The sequence below is a fragment of the Salvelinus sp. IW2-2015 genome, linkage group LG25 (assembly GCF_002910315.2).
Source record: "Salvelinus sp. IW2-2015 linkage group LG25, ASM291031v2, whole genome shotgun sequence".
NCBI classification, from domain to species: Eukaryota; Metazoa; Chordata; class Actinopteri; order Salmoniformes; family Salmonidae; genus Salvelinus; species Salvelinus sp. IW2-2015.
In genome coordinates, this window is record NC_036865.1 from 15,142,539 (window position 1) to 15,149,924 (window position 7,386).

General features: G+C 41.4%; 1 pseudogene; it reads left to right on the plus strand.

Moving 5' to 3' along the window:
• LOC111951947 (protocadherin-15-like) overlaps positions 1-7,386 on the plus strand; it is a 326,670-nt pseudogene that overhangs the window by 131,213 nt on the left and 188,071 nt on the right.

Here is a 7,386-nt window from a genome sequence, read left to right on the forward strand (position 1 = left end):
GAGATTCAGCCACTTGCGAATTTAAGGAAATTTATGAAAACACAGAGAGACGAAAGATAATTTATACTTTTGGGGGGGGGGGGGGTCAAATGTGTGGGGAAGCCTGGCTTTCCTTGACATCGATGAATACATGCCACTGGACACACCTGATTCTACCAATCAGCTGTRCTTCAGGACCTTGATTAGCTTTAATCAGGTGTGTTAGAATAGGGCTGGAACAAACGCCTGCACACAGGAAGAGGGTTGGCCACCCCTGATATAAACAATAAAGTCTGTGATATCATTCAAAACAGAAACTGAACTGTTAGCTAACCATTTTAATTAGCGTCCATTCATCCCAGATTAAAGCATTTGTTTTAAGTTTCTTACCAATTACTGGAATCTAATTCAAAGTGGATGTTTGATWTATTTGCCAATGATTTATGTAATTGAAATGACAGTCTTTCGGAAACAATGCCCTCTGCATTTCTATTCCCTTGGTAATCTGACGCTCAGAAGTTTGCATTTCAATTGTGACACTGAGTCCTTGTAAWTGGTGTAATATCTGGCATTCAAATGTGTTTAGCTTTGTTTACTGATCTGCAACAGGTATTACAAAAACAGTCAGTCTGTCATAATAATCTTTCCAATGAGCTATGACCACCTTATGATTGTATGTTGTAAGTTGCATATCAGTACATGGTACAGTGAGGTTCAAAACAAATCAACGTTTATTTGTCACGTGCGCCGAATACAACAGGTCACCTTTCACCTTACAGTGAAATGCTTACTTACAGGCTCTAACCAATAGTGTGAAAAAAGGTGTGTGTGTGTGTGTGTGTGTAAGTAAATAAATAAAACAACAGTAAAAAGACATTTGAAAATAACAGTAGCAAGGCTATATAGAGACACAGGTTAGTCAGGCTGATTGAGGTAGTATGTACATGTAGGTATGGTTAAAGTGACTATGCATATAGGATAAACAGAGAGTAGCAGCAGCGTCAAAGAGGGGTTGGGGGGGGGGGCACACAATGCAAATAGTCCGGGTAACCATTTGGTTACCTGTTCAGGAGTCTTATGGCTTGGGGGTAAAAACTTTGAGACACCTTTTTGTCCTAGACTTGGCACTCCGGTACCGCTTGCCATGCAGTAGTAGAGAGAACAGTCTATGACTGGGGTGGCTGGGGTCTTTGACAATTTTTCGGGTTCACAATAAATATACACGTTTCTCCTTCTTTTAGGCTGAGCAGGACAACGGCCACCCACTCCCAGCTACGCTGACTGATCATTGATGTCCTGGATGAAACAACCAGGCTCCGTACTTCCAAGTTCCAGTCTTCCAGGCTACGTCAGCGAATCTCCCCAGTAGGCACTACCATCTCTGCCAGCTCCAACCTCACTGCCCCCTTGGGCATAATCGCCCTGGACAAAGACATTGAAGAGATTTGGGATGTCTGCGTGCATCACACACAAGCACAATACATGTCTTATGAACTGCAAATACACATACTATGATGCGACAAGCTACAAAGACAGCGCACAAATACACACACAAGCAACTAAATGTACATGTTAACCTTGGAATTAATTGAATTTCATACAAAATATGATCTATAGTGAGCTTTTCAGACTAAATAATTTCCTGAGTACATAAGCCAATAAAATATACATTTGATATCATGTTTATGTAGTAAAATACTTCCAGAAGCCCATTCTAAGTGGGAAAACACTCTCATCATACTGTATTTCATTGATGCTGCTTTTCTCTTTGTTGTAGCTGCTGCCTGTCAAAACTATAGGTAAACGTGTGGTTTGTGATGCTGTTATGACTAAAAGTGGTGCTTTGGGTATTACTCTACTGCATGGTCTGTGTTCAAACCTCTGGGCCAAGCTCTCTTTCAGTTTTTTCAGATGTGTGACTTCAGTTTCCTTCCCATTATCAATTTCTTCATACACAAATGTCTAATGTTTTTGTGTTTTGCCGTGTGTGTCTATTGTTATGTCAAGTAAAATTTTATGTTATTAGTGGGTAATACACACGATCGCACCGATACATTTAGTACATTCAGTGTGTGTGTGTGTGTGTGTGTGTGTGTGTGTGTGTGTGTGTGTGTGTGTGTGTGTGTGTGTGTGTGTGTGTGTGTGTGTGTGCGTGCGTGCGTGCGTTGTGCCGTGCTGTGGTTGCGGTGCGGCGTGCGTGCGTGCGTGCGTGCGTGCGTGCGTGCGTGCGTTGTTGAGATGATGATTCTGAAAAGCACAACATTTCAAACAGGCGCTGACAGAAGTGGGTTTTCTTAGCGCCTCAACTGCATTTAAATGGTTGAAAACACACATTGAGACAGGCTGCCAACACACCAGGAGACACTCAGAACACAGATGCACAGCAGCATTCGCCCTCACTCTGTTTGTGCTTTTGTCACCAGGATATTTCTCTTTATGTTGATGATGTTGAAAATATTGTTTTATTCATTTCCTCAGATGACACCTAACACAATAAACTCCTCAACAGAGATGTCTCCAACTTACTTTCCCTCTGTATCATGTCTTACTGTGTCTCTCTTTCTCTGTGTGTGTCTGTCTGTAACTTTCTATCTCTCGCTCTCTTGCACTCTCTCCCTCTCAGCAGGGTGAGATTAAGACATCAAAGTGCAGCTCTAAAACAGATCAATGGGCAAAGCAGTGTGAATGTTTAGCAGACAGGCAGGCCTCATTGACAGACTTGAATCTCCATAACAACCCAWCCCTGCTTAAATCAATTTTAGGGGAAAGTATTGAAACAGTACAGTATTGAATATATAGTCCTCACTTTTAGACCAAATWACTCCGTACMCCATTTTATATTCATATTTAWAGATCYCATACGAGTTTGTTATTAAGACACATGAACTTTCACATGTTCAAGAATGCATTTTTTWAATGAAAAAAATATGTTCTTCTTTCAAACGTCTCGACTGTATTGTACAGTAGGCCGGCAAACGCCTAGGTTTCTGTGAATCAATCATATGCTGTAGCTTGTTGCCAGAGCCGCAATGAAAGACCTACTGTACAATTGTAGTGTGCTTTATAGGGGGTATAAAATCACATGATTTCTTAGAATTCCTTCAAGGCCTTCCCCTGTTCTCAGTACTATGTTCTCAGTACTATGTTGTCTTTGTCAGCAGTCTTTTACCACTCAGACATGTTTTGACTTGTTCTGTCTCTCACGATTGTTTTTTCCTCAGTGACACAGCTGRAGATTTGAGTAAGGTCTTGTCTCCATGGTAACCCTCTTCTCTCCAATGTCTTTACTTTTTGAAGAGCAAAGACCCTCTGTTGACGGTGACTCTGGATGACTTCAGCACCAGCTTTGCCATAACCCCGACCGGGATCACCCGCTACCTCCGACTGCTCAAACCTGTGGACAGAGAGAAGCAGATGACCTACACCTTCACGGTACGCCTCGTTCCAACCACATCCACATATATTACCAAATAACACCCACCACTCTAATAAAGTATATGGGAGGAAACAGCACCCACTTGTAAAAGATATAACAGCTTGGTTTAGCCTGTATGATATGACTCGACATAACTACACTGCCTACGGGATCAATTTATTTTCAACTCAGTCAACACAATTGAACTTAACTTATGTTGTAGCAGTTTGATTTATCTACATCTATGCCTCTATTGAAGAGATTAAATAACTTGGCCAGGCACGTTACTACTTTACACCTTTATTAGCATGTATTTATTCTGGATCACCTGTTCACTGACTTACAGTAGCTTTCCAAGACCCAACCAATACCAGATGAAACCCTTTCCTTCTGGACAGGAACACACTGCCGCTGTTGGCTCCTACTGTATTTTGACACACAGTGCTCTACAGCATCTTCACAATGAAGGGATTCTATCTTACATTATTCAGAGACTTAATTGTGTTCTCCGTATTGATGGCATGCAACTACATATGTAGTGCTACTGTTCTCTTTGACATTAAGACCCTCAGTAGTCTCTGAAGAGCCCCCGGTGCTTTAAGCATCTACATGTGTGTACTCTCCCTGTGGGATGGTTACATATTAGAAAGCATCATTATTTAAATATTGAGGGAGTGTTTCCTGGAGAAAACACGTTTGATTAAACAAAAGAGAAAGTGGGAGGGTTTGGGCGATAGAGGTAGTAGGATACTAGTCTGTTTTCAATATATGCATCTGGGGTCATGATGTGCCAGCTGAGTTCAGAAGAAGCTGTGAAGATCAAATATATGAAGCTTCAGCTTCTTTATCTCTGCTGCCTCACTCCCTCACTGGACCAATCAGGAAGATATTGATAAAGGGGAACAGATGCCATGTTTGAACTCTTTACACCCCTTTGGAGAAGGAGTTAGCTCTTTTGGATCTCACAATCAGAGGTCTCCGTGTGTGTGTGTGTGTCAAGGACCTCAGCCACCCGAGCCATGGCCTGTTCACCCCTCAACCATATAGAAGGCGGGTACAGGTGCATCAAAGCTGGGACCGAGAGACTAAAAAACTGGCCATCAGACTGTTAAATAGTCACCAGCCAGCCAGCCCCTGCCCAGTAACCTCTGCCTTGAACTTTAGTCACGTTTACTAGCTGGCTACCACCAGGTACTCAACCCTGCACCTTAGAGACTGCTGCACTATGTACATACTGTAGTCATTGAACACTGGTCACTTTAAAAATGTCTCAGTACTGTTTTACACACTTCATATCTATACAGTGGCATTCGGAAAGTATTCAGTATTCCCTTGACTTTTTCAACATTTTGTTACGTTACAACCTTATTATAAAATGTATTAAATATATATTTTCCCCTCATAATTTTCTATGCACAATACCCTATAATGACAAAGCGAAAACAGGTTTACATTTTTTTTTTGCAAATCTCTTATAAATAAAAAACAGATACCTTATTCAGACCCTTTGCCATGAGACTCGAATTCGAGCTCGGTGCATCCTGTTTCCATTGATCATCAATGAGATGTTTCTTCAACTTTGATTGGACCACCTGTGGTAAATTCAACTGATCGGACATGATTTGGAAAGGCACACACCTGTCTATATAAGGTTCTACAGTTGACAGTGCATGTCAGAGCAAAAACCAAGCCATGAGGTCGAAGGAATTGTCCGTGGAGCTCCGAGACAGGATTGTGTCGAGGCACAAATCTGGGGAAGGGTACCAAAAAATGTCTGCAGCATTGAAGGTCCCCAAGAACACAGTGGCCTCCATCATTCTTAAATGGAAGAAGTTTGGAACCACCAAGACTCTACCTAGAGCTGGCCGCCTGGCCAAACTGAGCAATCGGGGAGAAGGGCCTTGGTCAGGGAGGTGACCCAGAACCGATGGTCACTCTGACAGAGCCACAAAAGCTACCACATAAGGCAAAACTTTACATTACACCATAGCATACGTGTCAACAGTATGTTTATGTTATAACCATTTGGGGAAATGTACTATATTATATTATCATTGTAATCGCGCACACATTTATGTCAGACATGCACCTACCCCAATGCTCTGTTGCTGGTGACTGGGATGAATACAGGAGCAGATTTCAGGAGCAGGACAAGACACCCTCTTTTTGACTGATATAAGAGCATGTTTGTGAAATGCCGACCTGGCTTATATGATTATGATGGTCATAATGCTCTTTGAAATTGTTATAAAGTGCATTTTCTACACGCTATATGACGGAAAAAACGGACTGTAAGGAATTCATTCCGACAACAACAATAAATGATTTAAAAAACAAAGTTTAAAACGAAAGGAAACTTCCTGGCAGGAAAATAATTATTTATATATGTTTGTTTGACACCGTATGTAGGTGTTACAACCAGCCATAAAATAATGCAATATTTGCCACAACTATATGACATAACAGCTGGCATAACTATTATGGGTCATGACATGTTATGACTATATTATGACAGGTTATAACAAGTTATGTCAGCTGTTATGAAATATTATGAAATGGATGTCAAGTAAATTGTTACCATGTACTGTAGATATAGATTTACAGTACCAGTCAAAGGTTTGGACACACCTACTCATTCAAGTGTAGTTCCTAATTTAAAACATGAAAAACACATAAGGGATCTTGTAATAACCCAAAAGTTTTAAACAAATTAAAATATGCTTTATTTTTGAGATTCTTCAAAGTAGCCACCCTTTGCCTTGATGACAGCTTTGCACACTGTTGGCATTCTCTCAACCAGCTTCATGAGGTAGTCACCTGGAATGCATTTCAATTGACATGTGTGCCTTGTTCTTTCTTAATGCATTTGAGCCAACAATTGTTTTGAGAAAAGGTAAGGGTGGTATACAAAAGATAGCCCTATTTGGTAAAAGACCAAGTCCATATTATGGCAAGAATAGCTCAAATAAGCAAAGAGAAACAACAGTCCATCATTACTTTAACACATGCATGTCAGGCAATATGGTAAATTTAAAGAACTTTGAAAGTTTCTTCAAATGCAGTCGCAAAAAACCATCAAGCGAAATGATGAAACTGGCTCTCATGAGGACCGCCACAGGAAAGGAAGACCAAGAGTTACCTCTGCTTGCAGAGGATAAGTTCATTACAGCCTACCAGCTGTAGAGAAGTGATTCATTACAGTTACCAGCTTCAGCTTTGCAGCCCAAATAAATGCTTCACAGATCAAGTAAGCCCCTGACGAGCTACCTGCTCAAAACATATCTTGCCTTCAGATGATATATCTCCTCAGTCACCAGCAACAGAGCACTTCGTAAGCGTCTTTGTCTATCTAAACAAGTCTCTCATAATGCTCGAATGCTGAACTAGAGATACCTGAACCTAATCTAAAATGGACACCAATAATGGAGAAGATCTTGCGTTGAGCGATGGACAATCATGAGCAGCAGTGACATTTACGAGTAGATGATAAAATCTTCTATTTTATAGTCGTTAGTCCAATATTTTAGTGATTATTGCTATTTCCATATATCCCGCCCCTCACTGAGTAATGGTTGGGTAGTTATAACATAAACATTACTTGTTGAACACGTATGCTATGGATGTAATGTAAAGTTTTGCTGTCATGTCCGGCTAGGCTTTGTGACTCTGACGAGCTCTGTCTAGATGGACCATCGGGGTTCTGCGGTTCACCTCCCTGACCAAGCGCCCTCTCCCCGATTGCTCCAGTTGGACCAGGCGGGCCCAGCTCTACGGTAGAGTCTTTAGGTGGTTCCAAACTTCTTCCATTTAAGAATGATGGAGGCCACTGTGTTCTTGGGGACCTTCAATGCTGCAGACATTTTTTGCGTACCCTTCCCCAGTTTGCATTGCCTCGAACACAATCCTTCTCGGAGCTCCACGGGACAATTACCTTCGACCTCATGGCTTGGTTTTTGCCTGACATGCCACTGTCAACTTGTAGAACCTATATA